Raw genomic sequence first — 25443 nt, 5'->3', positions numbered from 1 at the left:
TACCCACATGCTGGAAGAACAGAAAAGACAGGTAGAAATACAGGGAGCACATTCATTTGCTCTCTATAAATTTGAATTAGTGCACTATTTTCAGAATAGAATTAAACACTTCTCCTTTTGCCCTGGAATGTTTTAGGGATTTGAAATGACTTTCTCCCCCCGCCCAACTTTTTTTTGCTTGTTTCATCATGATCATTATTTGTGATCTGTCTACAGCATTTAACCTTATGATCACTCTTTGCCTTTAAAAGTGTTCTCTTCTACAGCATGGAGGTTCCTCAAAAAATGAATAATAGAACTACCTTCAGATAAGTAATCACAGTGCTGGGCATTTAACCAAAGAATACAAAAGTACTAAATGAACTGGATATATGTACCCTGAGGTTTATGCCATATTATTTACAATAGCCAAGTTATGGAAGCAAGTGTCCATCAACTGATGAAAGGATAAAGAAGATGTGGTACACATGTGGTATACACAACGGAATATTACTCGGCCATAAAAAAGAACGAAATCTGCCATTTGCAACCATATGGATGGGCCTAGGGGGTATAATGCTAAGTGAAATGAGCCAATTGGAGAAAGATAAATACCATATGATTTCATTTATATGTGGAATTTAAGAAACAAAACAAATGAACAAAGGGGGAAAAAAGAGGGACAAACCAAAAAACAAACTCTTAACTCTAGAGAACAAAGTGGTGGTTACAAGTGGGGGAGGATGGGTGATATCTGTGATATAGGTGAAGAGGTTTAAGAATACAGTCGCCACGATGAGAGCTGAGTAATGTATGGAAGTGTTGGACCCCTATATTGTACACCCAAAATTAGTGTTACACTGTATGTTACCAACACTGGATTGAAAATAAAAAATATAAAAACAAAACAAAACAAAAGCGTTTTCCTCTATTGTGTCTTACTTTTCTTTTTCTGACGGTTTATCTGACAAGTGGTTTCAGGAAGCAGCAGCAGAGGAGTTGAGAGAGAGAGGCAGGTTGGGAGGGAAAGTCAATACAGGGTGCATTATTGAGTTGGCTCCCACTGGGGTAGTTGGTGAGGACACACTTCACGATGGCTCTCAGGGGAACGGGACAGAGTCTCATTCCTTGACTCTCATTCTCTGCTGGCTCTGCGTTTCCTCCTGGGGTTTTGATGTCCTCCGTACCCTGGCTGCACCCACTTAGAGAATAGCCTTCTGAGGCTTCAGAAAAGCTTTGAGGCAGAAAAGATGAGTTACCGTGGAGTGCACCTGAGGCAGGAGGCATTGTGGTTGTAGATGCACAGAACTTCCATGGTGACGCTGTCATTTCTGTGCTGAAATTGGAGGTGAGCCAAAAGGACAGGACACAGGGCCAAAAGGTGCCTGCCTCATCTTTTCAACTTGGGTCGAATGGTGTCCCCTCAAAAATCACGTCCACCTGGAACCTCAGCATGTGACCTTACTCAGAAACAAGGTCTTTGCAGATGTAATAAGCTAAAATGAAGCCCTCCTGGACCAGGACAGGCCTCATATTCTTCACAGTTCTCTGGAGAAACAACTGGTAAGACCTCTGTCCATATCTATCCCTACTTCTCTCTATATATACATATTGACAAATATCTGTATCTACCTAGGAAGAGATGTAGCATAATGTGGTGTCTCACATGATTAGGGAGGCTGAGAAGTCCATGATCTGCCATCTGCAAGCTGCAGACCCAGGAGCTCTCCAGGTGGTGTAGTTCCAACCTGAGAGCCAAGAGCTACTGCGTGTGTTCCAGTCTGGGGTTGAGGGCCTGAGAACCAGCAGCACCGAGAGCAGATGTCACAGCTCAAATGACCAGGCAGAGAGAAGGAAAGAACAAGTGAATCCCCCCTTAACTCCATTTTTGGGGGGCGGGACTTGGCTACTGAAGTTGGGGGGCCAAGGGCTGATCTGGATCCACGCTTAAGCTTCTCTCCACAATTGGGTTTGTATATACTTCTACTCTGCCTTTGTCTATTCTGGGTTGTGGGCCAAAGAGTAGCCATGGCTGGGGGGCAGAAATCTCCCCAAGATGATGATAGAGACAAGAGGGCGGGTGGAAACTCCTGTCTAGAGGTGTAAGCTAAAAGTGACACAGGGATTCTTTTACTACATTTCATTGACCAAAGCTGGTCATGTGGCCCAATTTCAGGGCATATTAGCCAGGTCTTCTAGGGGCGCCTGGGTGGCTCAGTCAGTTAAGCCTTCGGCTCAGGTCATGATCCCAGGGTCCTGGAATACAGCCTCAAGTCCCATAGAGCTCCCTGCTCAGCAGGGAGTCTGCTTCTCCCTCTGCCCCTTCCCCTGCTCATGCTCTCTCTCAAATAAATAAATAAAATCTTAAACAAAAACAAAAACATGTCTTTTATTTTCTGTATGGTGATCCTCAGACATTTGGTGCCTTGCTGACCAGGGAGGGACTGCCCCTCCCAGGCTTAGCCAATTCCTGGAGATAGTAAACAACTTGCACCCAAGTGCACCTTTCATATGCAAACCAACAACCCACCCAGACCCACATCTTAGCCCCCTCCTCTGTTGGGTTCTCACACTCTGGGTCCCTGATCGCCTGCCCTAATCACCCCAGGACCAGGTATCAGACCAGTAGGGGCAGCCTGGATGCCCCACAGCCTGCTGAAATTATTTAAACCTGCCAACCCCCAACCTGCTTTCTCTGCCTCACCTGGTGCTTCCCAGAGAGACCACAAGAGAGGCTCCTGCCCATACTCCCCAACCCTCTGCCTCCTGGCTGGCCCTGGTGCTTCCCCTGTGGGTGGCCCTGCATAGCAGGCATGCCCTCTCTTCTTGGAAACTTTGGGTAATAAACCATCTTGTTAATGGGAATCATCTTCTGATCTATTGGACTTACTATATGTTAAGCTTCCTCTTTTTCTTTTTTTTAAAGGTTTTTTATTTCTTTTATTTGAGAGAGAGAGCGAGCTCACCTATGAGCAGGGGAGAGGGGCAGAGGGTGAGGGAGAAGCAGGCCCCCTGCTTGATTCCAGGACCCTGAGATCACACATTAGCCCAAAGGAGACACTTAACCAACTGAGCCACCCAGACACCCCTAAGCCTAGTCTAAATATGCTATATATGAAAACACAAGGGGCAGGGCCTCTGCCTCTAGTGGTTGACAACAAAAGCCTGTGATGCAGGGTATGGGTCCGGGGGAGGGATAAAGAAATGAGACCAACAATTCAATCTACTGCATTGGTCACTAGTTCTCTTTCCCTCGCTGGACAGGAACCAGGAGAAGCCACTGTGTTTTCCAAAACTTAGCATAACACCCAGAGCATAAGCACTCTACAAATGTATACCAAACAAATCAATTAATAATAGGAAGCCCGACTGCCTTTGGCGCCCTGATAGACTTGGATCAGGTGCTGGAGCTTCGCAGACAGCTGAGAAAAATGGCTTGATCCCCCAGCTGGGTGTTTTGACCCAGATATGGGAAGAGAGGAAAGGGTATGTTTTCTTGCATAGCTTCTGCTCCCTCTCATTTTCTGTCTCCACTTGACATTCAATCACTCTGGGATGTCACAGTCCCACCCGGCATTTGTCTGGCGTGCTGTGAAAGGGCACTCTGAACAGCTCTATTTTGGGATGTTGGCAGCATTGCTTCCCAACCCATCCACTCCCTCCACTCAATCTGTTCTCACAGGAGCAGAGAAGTTTCCACTTGTCACGGGTGTTGTCCAGGGCCCCTGTTTTGTCTTGCAGATGCCTCCGCGTGGACATCCTGTTTTACTTCAATTTTTTTTCTTGCCAGCTTCAAAATATTTGAACAGCCCACGTTCCAAGATTCACGTCTGTGCTAAGGTTCCCTGGCTCCAAAGTGTCTTATGCAAATCTTGAAGGAGTTCCTGCTTTCAGAGGAGGAAGACAGCTCTCTGTTCTGGAGCACACAACAGTTGTGGAATAGATGCTTGCAGGTAGAGATGAAACAGGTGGGTCGTCCATGGCTCATGTGTAGCAGTAACCAAATATTTTCTAACAGTCTCAAATTTTTCTTTCTTTTCTTTTTTGTAAAAAAGATTTTATTTATTTATTCATGAGACACATACAGAGAGAGAGAGAGAGAGAGAGGCAGAGACACAGGCAGAGGTAGAAGCAGGCTCCATGCAGGGAGCCCAACATGGGATTTGAACCTGGGTCTCCAGGATCACACCCTGGGCTGATGGCGGCACTAAACTGCTGAGCCACCCAGGGATCCCCCTTTATTTATTATCCCCCTTTCTTTATTAGGCTCTAATAAGTTGGGCTTTTAAAAAAATTTTTATCCATTCATTCATGAGAGACACAGAGAGAGAGGAGGCAGAGGGAGAAGCAGGCTCTCTGCAGGGAGCCCGATGCAGGACTCCCTCTCAGATTCCAGGGATCACAACCTGAGCCAAAGGCGGACACTCAACCACTGAGCCATCCAGGTACCCCTCAAGTATTTTATTTTGAATATGTTTAGATCCATAGGAAAATGACAAGAACAGTACAAGAAATACCCACAAACCTTTGCCTAGAGCCCCCAGTTGTTAATATTTCTCATGCTGGGGTCATCTCTCTCTCTCTGTCTCTGGCCATCTCACTGTCTCTTTGTTTCTGTCTCTCTTTCCCTCTCTCTATACTCATACATATATGTATGTCCATATACACATATATAACACTACTACTACTAATTATTATTGTGATGATGATTATTATTTTCCTGGGCCCTTTGAGAGCTACAGACACCCTGACCCTCTGTTCCCAAATACTTTACCATACATCTCCTAAGGACAAGGACATTCTCTTACATAACCACAATATAACTATCAACTTCAGGAAATTTAGAATAAAAAGAAAAGTATTCATTTCAGAGAGAGAAAGAGACAGAGCAGCAGGGAGGGGCAGAGAGAGAGAATCTCAAGCAGACTCTGTGCTGAGCCAACAACAGGGCTCGAGCTCATGACCCTGAGATCAAGACCTGAGCTGAAATCATGAGTTGGATGCTTAACCGACTGAGCCACCCAATCATCCCCAGGAAATTTATTATTGATTTAGTTCTATTATCTAATAGCCCATATTCAAATTTTGCCAAGTGCCTGGGTGGTTTTTTAAAAAAGATTTTATTTATTTATTTGGCTCAGAGAGAGAGCACAAGCAGGGGAGTGGCAGAGGGAGAAGGAGAAGCCAGCTCTCTCCTGAGCAAAGAACCCGATGTGGGGCTTGATTCCAGGACCGTGGGATCATGACCTGAGCTCAAGGCAGATGTTTAACTGACTGAGTCACCCAGGCGCCCCATGACTGGGTGATTTTTTTTAAAAAGGTAAAGTGTGTAACATCTGTAAAGGTTGCAGAAAAAGCACACAGAGCAAACACTCCCTTCACCAGCGGTACCAATGGCCAGCACTTTTGAGTTGTTTGAGAGCTCACTGCAGACACAATGCCTGTTACTGTGTAACACTGCAGGCTGGGTTTTGACATCCAAGAACACTGTCCTGCAAAACCATTGCATGACTATCAAAATCAGGAGGGCGGGCAGCCCGGGTGGCTCAGCGGTTTAGCGCCGCCTTCAGTCCAGGGCCTGATCCTGGAGACCTGGGATCAAGTCCCACATCGGGCTCCCTGCATGGAGCCTGCTTCTCCCTCTGCCTGTGTCTCTGCCTCTCTCTCTCGCTCTCACTCTCTCTCTGTGTCTCTCATGAATAAATAAATAAAATCTTAAAAAAAAAAATCAGGAGGGCAAGTGTGCACCAGTATGACCATCAAAAGCCCAGGCTCATTCCCATTTCAACAGTGGTCCCAACAATCAGGGTCATGTGTCGCATGTAGGTGTTGGGTCCCTTTCACCACTTTTGGCCTCGGATGATCCCCAAATCTCTCCTCATCTTCCATGACATTGATTCTCTTGAACAGTGAAGATCAGTATTTCGTAGAATGCCCCTCAGTTTGGGTTTGTCTGATGTTTCCTCCTAATTTGTGTATTTCTGGCAGGAATGTCATAGGAGTGGTGCTGTGCTGGCCTCTGGGCATGGGTGGAGGCTTGTTCGCTCCTGCGCACTCTTGGGTTTTGTCTGAAATGGGTATAAATGAAGATAGTGCTAGTGTAGCTATGACTCCAAAGAGTCCTAAGGGACTCCCTTACTGGGATGGGGGTTTGGTAACCTGGGAGGGACATTTCACTCAGTTGTTCTCAACCTGGATTGGCTTTCCTCCTGGGGACATTGGGCAAAGTCCAGAGACATTTTCATATTATTTTTATTTTTTAAAGATTTATTTATTTGTCAGATAGAGAGAGAGGGTGCTAAGAGTAAGCACAAGCAGGGGGAGTGGCCGGCAGAGGGAGAAGGCTCCCTGCTGAGCAGGGGACTCAATCCCAGGACCCCGAAATCATGACTTGAGCCAAGGCAGATGCTTAACCAACTGAGCCACCCAGGGGCACCTTGAGACATTTTTAATTGCCAGGAATGGGGGCACAGGAGGAGGTACTGGCCCTCCTGTGTAGAGTAGAGGCCAGGGATGCTGTGAACATCCTATAATGCACAGGCTGGCCCCTGCTGCAGAGAATGATCTGGAAGGATCTGTGCCAAGGCTGAGAAATCCTCGTCTCTGATTGTATGAAACTTGCCCCCAGGAAGGCCCCGGTGTGAGTACTATTCCATGAGGTTCAGGTTTAGTAAAAATAAGAAGGTTGGAGAGTGAGGTCTGAGGATGGAGAGAATTCTAGAGCACAGAGGAATGGGGTTTGAGCTCAAACAGGATACAGCAGAGAGTAAAAAAAGAAATGGAAACCTATTCAAAAGTAAAACAGCCAGTTTTGAGAGATTCCAAAGTTAGATATTCTAAAGCAGGTCTTTGATTCATTTGTTCATTCATTCCTTCAACTGCTGTGTGCCTCCTTGGGGCCTGAGATACAGGGGGTGAATAAACAAAGCTCCTAGCCTCATGGGGCTTCAATCTGAATGAGAAGGGATGGATTATAGTAAGTATAAGTATGTTAAAAAGGTGGTAAGTGCTATGAGAAAAATAATCTAAAACTGGGTAAAATAAATAAATAAATAAATAAATAAATAAATAAATAAATAAAATAAACTGGGTAAAGGGGTCAGGGTGTTTGGGAGGAGTAGGTTGCAGCTTCAAATGGGATGGTCAGGGTGGACTTCAGTGAGAATGTGAGACCTGAGTAAACTTGATGCTGGTGAGGGAGGAAGCTGGGAGCAAGAGCTTTCTAGGTAGCGGGAACAGCAAGGGCAAAGGCGCTGAGGCAGGACTGTGCCTGGCAGGTTTGAGCAACAGTGAGGCCACTATGGCTGTGGAATGAGCCTGGGGAGAAGGAGGTGATTAGGGCAGGATGGTGATGGGGGAGATGGTGCAGGACCTTGTGAACCATGGGAATGACGTTAGCCTTTACCCCAAGTGAAGTGGGAGCTATGGAAAATTCTGAACAAGAGAAGGATGTGACTTGACTCAGGTGCTCACAGCATCTTCTGGCTGCTGCAGGGGGAGCAGACTAGGGAGTCCAGGGTAGGAGCCAGGAGATCTGGGCAGAAACAAGGCACCAGCCCCAGGGGGTGGGGGAGACATGATGGAAGCTCAGACCAGAGTGTTAGCATGTGTTTGGATTATTTTAGATCACTGCTGTTCACATTTTACACTTTAGTATAATAGCTGCATTTTTATGCACCACAAATTTATTGGAATGGTTTGGGCAAATGAAATCATGTACTCAGAGAAAACCAGGCAGTTAAAATGAAGTCCAATGTTACTAAATTTAATATATGGAGAACTTTAGGACTGTGCCTGAGCTGTTATTATAATTATTTTTCTTTTGCAAAAGTTTTTTTTTTCTTTCTTATTCTGCCCCAGGCACTTAGGCATTTACATGAAATGTTTGCCTGACAACCTCTCCTATTCTAATTTGATGAAAGTGACCCTTCAAACTGAGAACACAACAGCAGACAGGAGAGCAAAGCCTCGAAGTAAATTTGGATATAATCAGTTATGTGCGCGGAACCATTCCCTGTACTGAGGACTGACCAAACATAAGCAAACAGGCCATTTATTAATTTCAGTGAGTTTGTTGGCAGAAAGAGGCTTGAGGGTGTTGCCAATACCTCTGCCAAGTTTAAATTTAGGACAGCAGGTTCCCTAGGAGTGGAGAGATTTTTTAGAATCCTTGCTCCCATTCACACTATAACCTTTTCCTGATCTTCAGGGATTGCTACGTGAGCGGAAATTATCCCCAAGTTTCCTTTCTGCTCTCCTGTCCCAAATTATCCAGACAGAAATTACGATCAAGAGATTTTTTTTTTTTGATGAAAGAATGGATTGCAGAGATTTTTCCATCTAGCCTTCCAAATGGGGAAACTGAGGCCCAGAACAGCAAAGTGACCTATGTGTATCACTCCTATGAGAGTCTCTTAGCTATATCCCCCTTTAAAGAGATTCCTTGGGGAAAAATTAGAGCGGGAGACAAACCATGAGAGACTCCTAACTCTGGGAAACAAAGGGTTGTGGAAGGGGAGGTGGGTGGGAGTTGGAGGGACTGGGTGATGGGCAGTGAGGAGGGCACTTGATGGGATGAGCATTGGGTGTTATACTATATGTTGGCAAATTGCGTTTAAATAAAAAATGTAGGGCAGCCCTGGTGGCTCAGCGGTTTAGCACCACCTTCAGCCCGGGGTGTGATCCTGGAGTCCCCAGGATTGAGTCCCACGTTGGGCTCCCTGCATGGAGACTGCTTCTCCCTTCTGCCTGTGTCTCTGCCTCTCTCTCTCTGTGTCTCTCATGGATAAATAAATAAAAATCTTAAAATAAATAAATAAATAAATAAATAAATAAATAAATAATGTAAAAAAAAAGAAATAACACATGGGGATGTGGCATATAGCATAGGAAATACAGTCAATAATATAAAAATGTTGAATGGTGACAGATGGTAAATTTATGTTTAGTGGTGATCATTTCATAATATATATAGGTATTGAGTCACTATGTTGTACACCTGAAAATAATATAATATTATGTGTCAATTTATACTTCAATAAAAAAGAAATATAAAAAAATAAAATAAAGAGATCCCTCGGTGGTCACTGTGTAATAAATGACTTTCCATGGAAATAAATGACTCTCTCATGGAAACAAATGGGATCAGCAAACTGCTGCCCACTGATCTTGGTTCTTCACTAAGTTCTGTGAGTTTTTCTTGCAGAATGAATTATACAAACTGTAGCTGTGGAAAATGAAATATAATGTCTCCAAAATGTCCTCAAGAATTCTTCCTTGGTCCAGAAAGTAGACTCGAGAGTCAGCCAAAGGCTCCACTCAGTGGCCATAACAAACAAACTGGAAACTTCGGTGGTTTCCCCCAGGACCCATTTCTGTAAAGCTGGTTAGCAGGGCTCAACTCCAAGCAGTGACTCAGAGAGCCAACCTTCCTTCCCTGTGCACCAGCACCACCTCCCACGTGGCTCACCTAGCCACCTCCCGAAAGGTGCATCTGCTCTTTACTGCCTCCACCTGGTATTGATAATCTATTGGCTGGAATAAGTCACATTGGGCCAGTTCCAAGGGCAAGGGAGTCTGGGAAATGTATGAGAACATAGGGGTGAGCATCAAATATGGCTTATTCTTTCTATTAGAGAAAAGAGGGCCCTGCCTTTTAGTATCTTTAATATGGCAAGGGAATTGTGTTTGGATGCCTCCAGGGTAATAAAAAGGGTCAGAGCCCTTTCCCTTTTGAAAAGCAGACATCTAGAGATGCCACTGCTCTTGACTTTCCATAGCAGGCAAGCCCTGCGACTTTCACAAGACCAAGTAAGTCACATTTGTTTGAGGACGGTGTTCTGCTTAGATATTTGAAACACAGGATAAACACAGTGAGGGCAAGTCAGTCATGATAGGCTGAGTATTAGGGGCTTGAAAACAGCAAAAGTTTGCTTCTCTCCTATATGACCTGTTACAGTTATCTACAGCTGAGTAAGAAACTGTCCTCAAACTTACTGACTCAGAGCAATCACGATTGTTATTCCTTGAGATGCTGTGGTTGACTGGGCTCAGCCAAGCAAGGAAATTATGTGGAGTGAAAAAAGCCAATCACAGAGGGATATATATTGTGTGATTCCATTTATATAACATTTGTGATATAATTACAGAGATGGAGGACTGATTAGTGGCTTGAGAGTAGCAAGACAGAGTCTTGTAGTGATGGTACAGTTAAGTATCTTAATTGTACTGGTGGTTACACAAAGATGTGCATGACAAAATTGTATAGAGCTACACATACCCCAGATACACACACACACACACACACACAGTCATACACACATTCATGAATGTGTAGGTAACTGATGAGATCAGAATAAGCTTCACCAATTGTAGAGGTACCAATGATGCCAATTTCTGGTTTGATGTTGTATTATAGTTATGCAAGATGTTACTCTTGGGAGAGGCTGGGTAAAGGGTGCACAGGGAACCTCCCTGTACTTTTCTTTGCAACTTCCTGGGCATCTGTGATTATTTCAAAATCAAAAAGTTAAAAATGTAGGCGGTTGGGTTCTGGAGTGTGTCTTTTTTTTTTTGTAAAGAATTTATTTATTTATTTGAGAGGGAGAGACAGAGAGAGAGAGAGAGAGAGAGTGAGCACAGGAGCAGAGGGAGGGAGAAGTAGACTCCCTGCTGAGCAGGGAGCCTGATGTTGATCCCAGACCCTGGGATCCTGACCTGAGCCCAAGGCAGATGCTTAACTGACAGCCATCCAGGCGTCCTGAACTTGTCTTTTTCTGCAATGATTTAATCACAAGAGCCACATCTCACCACTAGCACCACAAAAACAAACAGAGCACGCTGAATGCAGTGCCTGGAAGAAAGTTTGTCTGAAAAGAAGTTGAACTAGTAAGTGTAGAAGAAGCGTAATGAGGTTGTGGATGTTTTTCTTTTTACATTTTTTTTTGTTCTCCACCTTCCCACCCCCCAGCTTGAGTTCCTCCTAAAGCAGATTCCAAGACAGGGATTTGAGGTCAAGTAGTTTATTTGGGGTGAAGGAGAGGAAGATAGTGAAGGGTGTGTTTCAAGGAATTTCCCCTAGAGCAACTGAAGCTTTCTCCTGCTGGGAATGGGCATAGGGCACTGGGTGCCTCCAAGCTGTCCCCACTGAAGTGCGAGACAGCTGGGGTATTTATCCACCAACTCCATCAGTTTCTGCTGGAGAGCTGCACCCTGGGGGCATTAATTCCATGGCCTCTGTGGGAAAGCAGGATTCAGCAACAAACAAAAGCCCCCATCTAGGGTAGTTGGAAGACAGGCTGGTGTGCACTGAGAGGTAAGGACAGGGGGCATGGGATAGAATCTCTGCAAGAAGTAAAAGCCAGAAAGAAAATGCAGCGTGTGTAGTGTGCAGAGACTGATTGCTTACTACATCCATAGTATCCATCCTCTTTTCAGCAGAAACCCTCTCACCCCACGCAGGCATTTGTTGGGGATGACAGGGTGCTCCGCTAAAAAGACAAAACAAACCAAAAACAAGAAACGAAAACTTAACTAAAATCTACATTTCCTAACCTTTAATGCAGATAGCAGTGGCCCCATGAAATATAAATGGAAGCTATTGAGAGGGGCTTCTAGCAAGCCTTTAAAGGTGATGCCTCAGTTGGGAGATGTGCCCTAGCCCTCTTCCTCTTAATAGTGCCACAACATGGGTGTGATGGCTGGAGCTGTAGCATCCATTTTGCAGCTATGAGACACATTCTTGAGGTGGAAGCCCAGCATGAGAGAGCAGAAAGTTAAAAGACCTTTAGGTCCTTGGTAACTGTGGAGCTGCTCTACCAGCTGTGAGCTGCCTACTGCTGCAAACCTACGTGAGAGAAAAGCATGCCTCTTTCTTGTTTAGCCACTGTTTGAGTTTTCTGATCTATGCGGCAGAATTAAATTCTAATTGGTAAACTTATTCACATAATGAAAGGGGAAATGATTATTAGTAGAATCCTTCCTTCTCCCTCCTCCTCCTCCTCCTATGTCTTTGCTCAGATGTGCTTTGAAGGGTCTGAAGGCTCAGTTGCTTCTTCTGTGAGACACTGGTGATTGGTATCTGCCTTGCTGGGTTGTAGCTAAGATCAAGTGAGATACTCTACCCAAAGTACCTAGAACAATGTCTGGTACATAGAAAGGACCCAGAAATCATCATCCCTTACTATTCCAAAGTGGAGTAAGTCAATTAGAAATTACACTGCCTGGCAATAGAATACTTTTTTAGGGTGCTGTGCTCCATATTTTGATTAATGTGTGGTTCATCATGACTATCCTAGAGGAAATGATGCACCATTTTGCTTTTCATAAATCCCTAGGGAGTGCCTGGGTGGCTCAGTGAATTAAGCATCTGCCTTTGGCTCAGATCATGATCCCAGGGTCCTGGGATCAAGGCTGCGTCATGCTCCCTGCTCCAGGAGAGTTTACTTCTCTCTTTCCCTCTGCCTGCCACTCTGGCTACTTGTGTTCTCTGTGTGTGTGTGTCAAATAAATAAATAAATAAATAAAATCTTAAAAGATCCCTGGTATTAGCTATTTTTCTTGTTGTGTGAAACAGTCCATTATTTAGTCGCTCTGATTAGAGCTGAAAGAAATTGCATTTAAGTAAGGTTTTTAACTAACAGAGTAGAATGTTATCCAAATTTTGACAAGTGGAAGTTCCTTCAATCTAGTTCATGTGTTCTTTTGACAAGATTCTTTAGTTTTTGAAAGCCCCTTCCTTGCTTTCTGACACAAGTAAATATTCTAAGCTCTTCTTGTTAGTGCCCAGAACAAGGTCTGACACCAAATGAATGAATGAATGCATTTTACTCATTCCTCTGCTTCTTCCCTCATAACTCTCTCTGTTTAAAAGTTTTATTTATTTAAGTAATCTCTACATCCCACATGGAGCTTGAACACACAGCCTCAAGATCAAGAGTCCCATGCTCCTCCAACTGAGCCAGCCAGGCACCCTCCTGATAACTTTCAATTTACATCATCTATCAAGTCAGAAATTGGAACTTTCACATTATAGGGATGCTCAAAAACCTCTCTGAGGTGATACCTCCCACTGACATCCCTTCGCTGTAGCTAAGCCCAGTCTGGTCACAACTCCTGGATCTGTTAAAAATAGCTCAATGCAGCCTCAACTGCTCCCAGTATCCTGGCTATTTTTAGGGCAGAGGAGGGGGTGAAGGAAAAATATGACCAAGAGTCACCTCCAGGGAGAAGCATCCCCTTTCCTGCATCCTGGCTCAGGATGAGGGGCCTTACCCACTGCCCAGAGATGCCCACTCCTGTGAATGACTCAAGTCTGGGAAGTAGATGGTCACATGACATGGTTTCCCTCAAAACTGTTTTCTGAATGCCAGGGAGATTTCCCGCTCTGCTGGGGTTGCAAAAAAACACAGTGCTCCAGGATCAAATCGGTGAGGCCACTAAAATTCTATGCAGGCTCTGAACTTCTGAACTGCTGAAGAGTGGTCAATCTATAACTCAAGGAATATATGGATCAGTTCATTCATTCAGTTCATTGTCATAAGTGCTATTCTAGGTTCTGGTCTCCCAGCAGGGACTGAAACTGATAAACGTTCCTGCCTTGACTGGGTTCCAGCCAGGATCCCAGTCAGGGACTCAGATAAGATAATAAAGAACTAAACTATACAGTATGCCAGCTAATGGGTATGGAGAAAAATGATGCAGGAAAGGGGCTTGGGCAGTGCTGGGATGGGGGTTTAGATGAACCATGTTTCTGATACTCTGACACTGGGGGCCTGGCTGAGCCTAGGAACACTGTCCCTCACAGGTTTAGCCAATTCCTAGAGCTAGTAAAGGGGTCTAATTCAGATTCCACATCCCAACTATCTCTTTTACTGGCTCTCATGCTCTGGGCCACTCTCCACCTGCCTTAGGACCCAATGGCAGAGAAGTAGACACAGTTCTTATGCTCTAGAACCTACTAAAATTATTCAGACTAGTCATTTCTGATCCTGCCCACCCTGCCTCATGTGTTCCTTTCTTCAGGAACCACAGTAAAGTCTCCCACCCATGTCTCTCTTTGCTCTCTTTGCCTCCTGACGGGCCCTGGTGGGCTCTCTGGGTGGCCCTGCATGGCACCTTGTGCCCCTTCCTCGTGGGAACTGAGAATAATAACTATCTTTTTTGTAGTGGTCATCTCCTAATCTGTTGGCCTCACCATACCTGATAATAAAACCCACATTTAAAAACCAGGGTTTGTGCAATTTTAGGTGGGGTAGCTTGGTATGGCTTCACGGACATTGAAGAGATGAAGTAAGCCACATGAATCTCTGGGAAAGAACATTCCAGGCAGAGGCAGCAGCAAGTGCAAAGGCCCTAAGGCTGGATCGGGCCTATCTTGTTTGTGAAACAGTGAAGAGGTCAGCGTGGCTGGATCAGAGTGGATGAGGGGAGCAGCAGGAGAGGTGATGGCAGGGATGTGAGGAAGCAGAGTGTGCAGGGCTTTGTGGTGCATAGGGAGGGTTTTAGCTTTTGCTTTGAGAAGGTGGGAGCCATGGAGTGTTCTGAGGAGAGGAGGGACATGATCCAATTCAAGTGCTCTCAAGCGCCCCCTGGCTGCTGTGGCTGGAAGAGGCAGGAGGAGTGGTGCTGGGAGCCCAGAGCCCAGAAAGGTGACTGTGCTGGACCAGGCAGGAGATAGTGGGGGCTGGATCAGGGAGACAGCAGTTAATCAGGGACTGTGAACATGAATATGCGGGCGGAATATAGGTGGAACATGAATATCCCAGTAGCCTGGGTACAAATATTTTTTCCTTTAAATTTCTTGTTACTTTGAAAATTGTCTTTGGGAGAAAATAAATTAAATGCCCAGTTGTGTTATTTACAGATTATTTCACTCCGAATGTGGGCTGGCAGGGTAAAGCAGTCAGGGTTTTTATTTGCGTGCTGCAGTAACGGGCTCACTGGGTCTCAATTTAAAGGATGGGTGATATAGAAATAATTTCAAAGATGCTCAGAATTTTTTTTTTAAGATTTTATTTATTTATTCATGAGAGACACACAGAGAGAGAGGGAGGCAGAGACACAGGCAGAGGGAGAAACAGGCTCCATGCACTGGGAACCCGACGTGGGATTCGATCCCAAGCCTCCAGGATCGCACCCTGGGCCAAAGGCAGGCGCTAAACCGCTGCGCCACCCAGGGATCCCTTGCCCAAGAGCCTTGTTTAAAGTTGCCAAGGCTGGAAGTGCCTGTGAACCAACAGCTATATCCCACCCCTGCCGCCATCAGCAGCCCTCAGCCAATGACTAATAGCAGCTGGTGAATCAATGCCCCAGCATCCTCGGCCTCAGGTGGGATGGCTCTGAGGGGTGTGAACTATGCAGTCCCACATCATCCCCCAGCAAAACTGAGCCCCAGTGGCCTGTGGGGGTAACTGGTTTATCGGTGCACTTGTATGGACTGCCCTTCCATTTCTGTCTCCCATCCCCAATCTGGGACTGGCATTTCCTGGGGTCACTTCCCAAATAAACAATTTACCCATGAGTCCTTGGGTCAGGGTCTACTTCTGTGGGGAGCCCAAGTGAAGACACTTACATGGGAAGAAGCCTCCAGACCCAGGAATTTAGAATCTACATTGAAAGGTAAGGGCTGAGAAGTGGTATCAATATCGGTATCTAGAAATTTATCCCAAATTTCCCAGTTGCCTGGAGACAGCAGCCCCTGAAACAGGAGCTGGGCACAGTGGGTTTCCCCAGGTCTGGGAGCACAGCTCTGTTCAGAGTTCCTTTCTTTCTGTTAGTACCCAGCTAACACTGGACATTGTGGGGAGCGGGTGGGGAGCTCCTGGCCAGGGCCCAGTGCATCCCTTCTCCTGGTCACGTATGTATTATCACAGGATGCCGGTGCGCATTCTGGCTGGATAAAATGTTTGTAGGAAGTTTATCCTCAGCACGGCTGTGTTAGACAAGTCTTCCTTGGGGGCCAGCAAGAGGATTCAGAACCCAGGTCACATGGACGACAGCTCTGGCCACATGCTACCCCATCTCTGTCCTTCAGACATTCCCAAATGACCCTGGGCCACTCACCCTGGAGTCAAAGCAATGAGCCGGAGCAGGGGTTGGCCAAGCGTGGATCCCATGCCTGCTCCAGGAGGAGACGCTGGTGTTGGAACAGCTCTTGTGCGAAGATGACTCTCAGAGGGGAATCCCCCCTCCCAGCCCCCGCAGAAAGGGAAAAAGGGGTGCTGATAAGAAGGCAGAAGGCTAGGTGCTGGAGAGCCAGAAATACAGCCAATATCAGCTCTCTAGAGGGAATGAGGCGCTGTCATCTTTGTGATTTCTCTGTTGCACTTACAACAATTTTACAGAGATTTCTTTTTTTTACAGCAAAAAACAAAGAAAGAGAAAGAAAAAGAAAGAGAAAGAAAGAAAGAAAGAGAGAGAAAGAAGAAAGAAAGAAAGAAAGAAAGAAAGAAAGAAAGAAAGAAAGAAAGAAAGAAAGAAAATTGTATCCTGTTCCACCAGATGTTACTGGTGTCCTCCCACCTTGGACCACCCTGGAGGTCCCTCTTACACCAACAACTGCCTTCAGCCCTCTGGATCAGTTTCCTAGGTCTGTTGTAACAATGGACCAGAAATAGTGGCTTTAAAAACAGAAACTAAGTTCTGGAACTCAGAAGTCCCAAATCAAGTTGTTGGCAATGTTAGTTCTTTCTGGACACTCTGAGGGAGAACTCATCCCATGCCTCTCTCATGGCCTCTGGTGGTTTCCAAAAATCCTTGGCATGTCTCGGCTCGTGGCCACGTCATTCCAATCTCTGCCTCTGTCATCACGTGGCTTTCTTCTCCGCACATGTCTCTGTGTGTTACTTCCTCTTCTCAGGAGGGCAATCATTGGATTTAGGGTTTACCTGAAATCTGGGATGATCTCATCTCGAGATCCTTAATTACATCCTAAAAGATCCTTTTTCCAAATGAGGTCTTCACAGGTTCTGGGGTTGGGGGACGTGGACATTCAGGCCATGGTCCTCAGCCTGTGTGGGTATTATGGTCTGAATGTGTCCATCCAAAGTTCATATGTTAAAATCCTGACCCCCAATGGGATGGCATTTGGAGGTGAGAATTTGGGGTGTAATGAGGTCATGAGAGTAGAGCCCTCTTTAATGGGATTAGTACCCTTATGAAAGAAACCCCTGAGACCTCTCTCTTTTATACCAACAGCTCCCCTCTGCACCAACAACTGCCTTCGGCTCTGACCATATTAGTCCAGGTGGAGACAGAGCAGGGAGTCGCTGTCTGCAATCTGGGAGAGGGTCTCACCAGGACCGGATCATGCTGGCACCCTGATCTTGGACTTTTAACCTCCTGTTGTTTATAAGCCACCCAGTTTATGGCAATTTGTTATATCAACCTAAATGACTAAGAGCGGAGGCTAGTCAGAAATGCTGTAAAATTAATGCCTCCCAGTGGCCCTCAAACAATATGGGACAGGTGTTGAGGGATAGATGTTCCTTACTTCTCAGTGGGACAATTCTGAGGGGTCTACTACATAGTCCTTCAGAGTGTCCTGAGAGGATTGAGCCCTCATTCTTAAGGGAGGGGAATGTACTTGGGGCACATTGACTCTAAGATGGTCCCTAAAGGTGTCTGCCTCCTAGTATTCACATCTCATGCAATCTCCTTCCCTGTAGGGTGGTTGGTTATACTGCCTTCTAACCAACAGGCTGGGGCAAAGGTGATGGAATGTCAGTTCTGTGGTTATGCTACCTAGATGGGCTTCACTAGTGGGCTCTCTTCACTAGTGGGCTCTCTCTTGGTGGCTTTGCTGAAACAGTCACTACGATGGGGACAGCCACGTGGCAAGGAACTTCACTAGTGGGCTCTCTCTTGGTGGCTTCACTTCACTAGTGGGCTCTCTCTTGGTGGCTTTGATGAAACAGTCACTACGATGGGGACAGCCGTGTGGCAAGGAACTGAGGACAATGCTAGTCAACCACCAGGAGGGAACCGAAGTCCTCAGTCTAACAGCCTGCAAAGAACGGAATCTGGCCAGCAACTACATGATCTTGGAAGTGGATCCTCAGCTAATCAAACCTTTGGTTGCAACTATAGTGCTGGTTGACATCTTTGCAGACCCTGATGCAGAGGGCCCACCCAAGATATTCCTGGATTTGTGACCCTCAGAAACTGTTAGATAACAAAGTGTGTTTTATTTTTGTCATTGTTTATTTATTTTATTTTAGCGGAGGTGGCAAAGGGAGAGAGTGGGAGAATCCTAAGTAGACTCTGCATTGAGCAAGGAGCCCAATGCGGGGCTTGATCCTGCGACCCTGAGATCATGAGATGAGCTGAAACTAAGAGTCAGATGCTTAACCGACTGAGCCACCCAGGTGCCCCTAAAGTGTGCTATTTTATTTTTTTATTATTATTTTTAATAGTTTTTTATTATTAGTTTCTTATTATTTTTAATTATTTTTATTATTTTAATAGTTAATTATTTTTTTAAATAGTTTTTAAGATTTTATTTATTTATTCATGAGGGACACAGAGACAGAGAGAGAGGCAGAGACACAGGCAGAGGGAGAAGCAGTCTCCATGCAGGGAGACTGATGTGGCACTCGATCCCGGGTCTCCAGGATCATGCCCTGGGCTGAAGGCAGCGCTGAACCGCTGAGCCACTGGGGCTGCCCTAAGTGTGCTATTTTAAATCGCTAGTTTTGGGTAATTGTTATACAGCAATAGCTAACCAATACCATGCTCATCATCACAACTTTTATTGACTTCACTTCTGTATCTTGCTTCTCCACTCCTTTACCCTGCTAGTTACTCCCCAGTAAATTACTTGCACTGAGATACTTATCTCCAGGGCTGCTCTTGAGGAGATCCAGACTAAGACACCTGTCATTAAGATTATGGGCCATCTACTTTTGTTTATAGAAAACGCAGTGCATGTTGGAAAATGTCAAAGAACAGAAAGTGTCCTAGAGGTTTTATTAGTGTTCAGTTAGGTGGATTCACACCCAGCATCCATCCCAATGTCCTTCTGAGATCTCTTGTAATGCAGAGGCTGGACAGCAAAACATGGCACCTCAAAGAATCCCTTGCATCTAGAATGCTGGAGGCGAATTGCGTCCAACCAACTGAAACACACTAAGTTTGGAAGGTGTGGTGAGCTGGAGGCCAGCTTTTCAGTGCTTCAGCTTACTACTACTAATAAGGATGATTGGTGAGACCTTGGTTTTCCATTTTTATTTTCTAGCAGAATTCTGATACCCAGGGCCTAGCTTTGGGAGTTTCAAGGGAAGTTTTGGTCCAGCTTCCGGTCTCAGAATCATGACCCTAGGACTGTGGCTTTGCAGTTAACATTTTGGGAAGTGGCCTCCAGTAGATACCCTTCTGTGTTAATTAAGGTAACAGAAGTTGCTATTAAAGCTGGGTTTTAGGGCATCAGGAGGATGATTTTTGCTCATGTGAAGTCAGCAGAGTGTTTGGCAAATGGTTTCCCCTGTGGTTCTGAGACATCCAAGATGCCGAGGTCAAGATAAAATTAACCATGTGAGAGATTTGTTAGGGATGGTGATGGTGTGGGGAATTGAGGATGAAGCCAGGAGGCTGGGAGAGCCATGGGCAATATGTAGCAGGAAGAGGGTGAAGCAGGGACGGTAGGAAGGAAGGTAGAATGGGAGCAAATTAGGTGGCAGGGAAGCTCTGAGAGATCTGGCCAGGACTTTGAGTTCATTTTCCTGTCCCAGAAGAGTCCTATATCTCCCAGGACCTGGCCTGCCTTAGTGTCCCTATTCTACTCAGTAACTGGTAGGGAGCAGCCTGTGGGAAGCATGGCCTTGGCAGTGGCCTTGGCAGCTCCAGAATCCAGCTGCAGGGGTCTCGTTTTTTCTCCAAAAAATGCTGAGAGCAGGGTTAATCTTAATCGCTGAGAGGTGGAAGCAACCCATGTGTCCATCAGTGGAGGAATGGATAAACAATATGTGGGGTACACACACAGTGGAATTTAATTCAGCCTTAAAAAGAAATGAGTCGTGACGCCTGCTACAACATGGGTGAACCTTGGCAACATTGTGCTGAGTGAAACAATACGCCAGACAAAGAAAGACAAATACTACATGATCCCACTTCTGTGAGGTCCCCAGAGGAGTGACATTCATAGAGACAGGAAGTAGAACGGTGGGTGCCAGGGGCTGGAGGAAAGGGACAGGGAGTTAGTGTTCAATAGTGATAGAGTCTCAGTTTTGCACAATGAAAAGAGTTCTGAAAATGGACAGTGTAGATAGTTGCACAAGAATGTGAAAGTACTTCATGCCACTGAAACGTACACCTAAAAGAGTTCAGATGGTAAATCTTTTGCATGTGTGTCACAATTTTAAAAGGGGGGATTTTTTTTTTCTCCTGTAGCTTACCTTGCCTGATTCATGGAATCTTTCGGTTTTACATGCTTCATTCAACTGATGGGTAACAAAAGCTTCACATGGCTTCTATGGCAAGATTCTCATCCTCAGAAGCTTGAGGTCATGCGTTTCCTCCTTTCCTCGACATTCTAGTGAGTACTGACCTGGCTTTCTTTCCTGGGGAGCTTTCCCTTGCAGCCAGAGGATGTTTTGTCTGGACTACAGCAGCTGGAAATGCCTGGGAATCAAAGTCCCCTTTTAGTAATGCCTGACAGAAGGTGGTGGGTCAATACCCCAGCTCCCTCACCCCTCAGGTGGGCATACTCTCAGGGGCATGTTCTGCACTGGCACCCAGGCTTCCCCAGAGAGTGATCCCCTCTAGTTACCCACGTGGTAGATCTCTGGCCAATGCATCCTTTCCTGGGTGCCTTCTTTCTCCATCTTATTTCCCTGTTCTCCAGTGATGCGTCCTGTGGGCTGCTTCCTAAACACTTGACTTATCCTCAAATCCTGGTCTCAGGGTTGACTTCTGGGGGAATTCAAATTAAGATACTCTCAAAATAGACTGAATATGTTAAGTCTATCCAACCTGAACTTGTGTGTGTGTGTGTGTGTGTGTGAAGAAAGCACAATTTGGAAAGGGAAACATCTTACAAAGAGTTGGCACTGCCCCAATACAAGACTTTGTCTTGATGTCTCCCGTACACCGAGAACAGAACCCCCAGTAAAGCCATGTGTCCTAGAAATGATTGAGTTGGTTTGTGATCTGAAGTGAGGTGAGAAAACTCAAGAATTGCATTTGCTATCAGCTCAGAATCGCTAACTGTTCCTTTTATATTTTGAAGTGGGTCGAGGAGGCGTTGGCAGCGCCCCATTTCCCCTCTCAGCATGCAGCTGGATAGCACTGCAGACACTTCTGAGTGCAAAGAGCAAACGTACACCCATTATGTGCCCACTGACACCATCCAAGAATTTCCATTTTCTGACCCCACTTGGAAAATGACAAGGCTGTCAATATCTGTAAAAGCCTGAACAATTTCTTTGCTAAACACAACTTCAACTGGAAGAAAACCATAGATTTTCTTCCAGCTCAGGAGCACCTGCCATACTTGGCACCACACCTGGCGTGGCTGCTCTGGGGGATAATGGAGGGCTGCCTGCCCTCCTGAGTCACAGCCTCTCCGTAGGCACACACCATCGTCAGAGACTGCCAGCCTGCTGATAGGAGTCTCATTACCCCTGTGCCAACCACCGACTTCCACAGAACCCAAGTCTTGAATCACTGCTCCTTCGTGGGGGTTGGTCAAGAAATAGAAGCAGAAAACGGATTCTTTTTTATTGTACAGAAGTTGGCTGGCTTTCAAGGCAAATGCTTTTAAGACAAATGCTTGATTGGGCTTTGGGTAGAACTTTCTCGTGTTTTTGCTCACTTTCAGAGATCAACCAGGTGTTGGCAGGACTTTGGGACCATCTGAATGAGGGGGAAGTCAAAGCCCTGTGGTCACCATTATGGATTTCGTGAAAAACTGGAGAACTTTTTTGGTCAAATTGCCAGGCTGTGAGAGATCAGAGACTAACTCTGTGGAAATTTTTGACTCTAGCAGAAGACTTTTGCAGCCTGGGGTGGAATGATAGCAATCTGCAGATACATAATTAAAATTTACTTTCCTCAGGGACACCTGAGTGGCTCAGTCTGTTAAGCAGCTGCCTTCAGCTCAGGTCATGATCTCAGGGTTCTGGGATCGAGCCCCACATTGCACTCCATACTCAGTGGGGAGTCTGCTTCTCCTTCTCCCTCTGCTCCTCTCATCTCCCCCTCCAACTGGCCCCCCTTGTGCTGGTGCTCATACCCTCTCTCTCAAACAAATAAATAAAATCTTAAAAAAATTTACTTCCGGGCAGCCCCGGTAGCTCAGCGGTTTAGCGCCGCCTTGTAACCCGGGGCGTGATCCTAGAGACCCGGGATTGAGTCCCGGGTTAGGCTCCCGGCATGGAACCTGCTTCTCCCTTGGCCTGTGTCTCTGCCTCTCTCTCACTGTGTCTCTCATGAATAAATAAATAAAATCTTAAAAAAAAAAAAAAAGAAAAGAAATTAGTGAAAAAAGAAAAGAATGTAGGCTCTTTAAAAAAATAAAAAATTTACTTCCCCCATTAAAAGAGATTTATAAGGTGTTAATACACCTTATAAATTGATACAACTTATTGATACAACTCCAGAGTAGCAGGAAATATTTGACCCCAGCTTTGTGTGCCCATCTCCCAGCTTCTTCAAGCTTACCTGCTATTTGCTTACACTGGTGACCTTCAGAGGGTCACTCATGGGCCCTGGAGCCAACTTGCTCATATAGGAGGGCCAGAAGTGCCTGGGAGTGTATATATCTCACCTTGCACCCGCATCCCAGGTGGCCAATTGCTGTTGGATTTAGAAGGCTGTTATGGACAGAGTGTTTGTGTTCCTGCAAGATTCATGTGTTGAAGCCTTAACCCCAATGTGACTGTATTTGGAGATAGGGCCTTTATGAGGTAGTTAAGATGATGAGGTATTAAAGATGAGACCCTGGTCAGATAGGATCGGTGTCCTTATAAGAAAAGAAAGAGAAACTAGAGCTCTCTCTCTTTATGCATGTACGGAGGAAAGGTCATGTGAGCATACTGAGGGAAAACAGCCATTACAACCCAAGACAGGAACCCTCAGATAGACTTCCAACCAGTTGGCACCTTGATCATGGACTTCCAGCCTCTGGAACTGAGAGAAAATACATTTTGGTTGTTTAAGCCTCCCCACCCCGTCTCATTACATGGTACCTTGTTATTGTAGCCCTAACAGATGAATATAGGGTTCCAAAGCCAAGCTCCCTTGCCTGAGGTGTAATTTATGCCCTAGAACTCTCTGCTGGATCAGTCTGAGGTCAGAGCTGCACTTGACATTGAATACTTGTGTTGCTCCCTCCCTTTGCCTGTTCTGATCCCCACCCTCCCTTCGAGGTTATCTGGGAGTGCTGCTGCTTCTTCTCCTGCTGCTTCTTCTTCTCCACCTCTTCCTCCTCCTCCCTTTCTCTCGTTTTCCTCCTCCTCCTTTTTCACAGGGAGCAAAGGGGCAGAGGGAGAAATTTTTGTTTTTAAAGATTTTATTTATTTATTCATGAGATACAGAGAAACAGAGACACAGGCAGAGGGAGAAGCAGGCTCCCTGTGGGGAGCCCGATGTGGGACTCTATCCCAGGACCCTTGGATCACGACCTGAGCCAAAGGCAGACACTCAATCACTGAGCCACCCAGGCATCCCAGAAGAGAGAATCTTAAGCAGGCTCTATGTCCACCTCGGAGCCGAATGTGGGACTCCATCTCAGGACCCTGAGTTCATGACCTGAGCCAAAATCAGGAGTTGCCACTTAACTGACAGTGCCACCCAGGTGCCCTGAGTACTTCTTAATAAATCATTTGCATCTGAATTCTTTTTTTTTATTTTTTTAAAAATTTATTTATGATAGTCACAGAGAAAGAGAGAGAGAGGCAGAGACACAGGCAGAGGGAGAAGCAGGCTCCATGCACTGGGAACCTGATGTGGGACTCGATCCCGGGTCTCCAGGATCATGCCCTGGGCCAAAGGCAGGTGCCAAACCGCTGCGCCACCCAGGGATCCCTGCATCTGAATTCTTGTCTCAAGTTCTACTTCTGGGAATATTTGACCTAAGAAATTAAGTGATGCAGAACTTCACCAAAGGTAACCTGAGTACTGAGTTGAGGACACAGAAGCTGCTGGGAAATGAATCCCACTTGCAGAGATTTGATAATTTCTATTAGTGGGAGTTCCTTGGCTATTAGTCAGATTAAGCAATGTCAGCTGCTACAGTAGGCAATTCCTGAAATCTCAGTGCCTTTACACAACAGAGGTTTATTTCTCATTCACATGCAGTCTGAGGTCGGTTGGGCAGCCCCATCTTCCATCTTATAGCTGTACCAAATGGAATGCATAGTTTCTGAGGTTATTGGGTAGAGGAGAAACCCCAGTTCTTAACTGCTTTTGTCTGGAAATGGCATGCATCATTTTTGCTCACAGTTCTTTGGTTGAAACTAGTCATCTGATCCTAATCAAAATGCAAGGGATAGGGGTACCCAGGTGGCTGAGTCAGTTAAGCATCTGACTCTTGGTTTTGGCTCAGGTCATGGTCTCAGGGTTGTGAGATTAAGCCCCATGTTGGGCTCTGTGCTCAGCATAGAGTCTGCTTGAACATCTCTCTCCCTCTCTTTCTGCCCCTCCTCCTGCTCTCTCTCTCTAAATTAATAAATAAAATCTTTAAAAAATACAAGGAGTATTAGGAAATGTAGAGAAGCACACAGGCTTTTGGGGGAATCACAGTTTGTTCTTATAGTGGAGTTGCATCTTATATGATGATTAGGTTCTGAAGACAGTGAGAAAGGCAAGAGCTGCATGTGACCCACATTACCTTTGAAAATCTTTTAGGAAGGCAACATCAAGATGATTTGTAGGCTCATATTGTCTTTCATTACAGAAAATAATAACAGAAAATGTCTTTCTTCTGCATTTGCAGGCAAAAATTAATAAATGCCTCTATGGAATGCCTGGGTGGCTCAGAGGCTGAACATCTGCCTTTGGCTCAGGATGTGATCCCAGATTCCCAGGATCAAGTCCTGCATTGGGCTTCTTGCACGGAGCCTGCCTCTCCTCCCTCTGCCTGTATCCCTGCCTTTCTTTCTGTGTCTCTCATGAATAAGTAAATAAAATCTTTTTTAAAAATTAATAAATGCTTCTAAAGTTTTTGAAATTTTGCTAATTAAACTAAAATTTGAAAGTACTTGTGAATTTCAATGATAAGGCATATGGTTTCTGCTTGAATAAGAAGCTGGACTAAACCCCAAAAACATGAACCATAAAATGTTGACAAGTTAGACTTCATCAAGATTAAGAAATTTTCTTCAACAAAAGAGCCCATTGAGAGAACACAAAGTCAAGTCCTGCGCTTGAAGAAGTATCTGCATTGCATATACTTGTCTCAAAGGACTCATACTCAGCATATATAAAGAATTCCTGCAAACTTGTAAGACAGATACATGAATAGCAAAA

The 25443-nt window shown here is 45.4% G+C and overlaps 1 long non-coding RNA gene across 1 annotated transcript; it reads left to right on the top strand.

Annotated features, from left to right (window-relative positions):
• The first annotated feature begins 3691 nt into the window (after positions 1 to 3691).
• Positions 3692 to 24960, top strand: LOC121495707. Its single transcript, XR_005989036.1, has 3 exons — positions 3692 to 3947; positions 20365 to 20509; positions 24911 to 24960. It is a non-coding gene; the product is annotated as an uncharacterized LOC121495707 (long non-coding RNA).
• The last annotated feature ends 483 nt before the right edge of the window (positions 24961 to 25443 follow it).

Source organism: Vulpes lagopus, chromosome 7 (assembly GCF_018345385.1).
Source record: "Vulpes lagopus strain Blue_001 chromosome 7, ASM1834538v1, whole genome shotgun sequence".
Taxonomy (NCBI): Eukaryota; Metazoa; Chordata; class Mammalia; order Carnivora; family Canidae; genus Vulpes; species Vulpes lagopus.
This window is presented reverse-complemented; position numbering and strand designations above follow the sequence as displayed.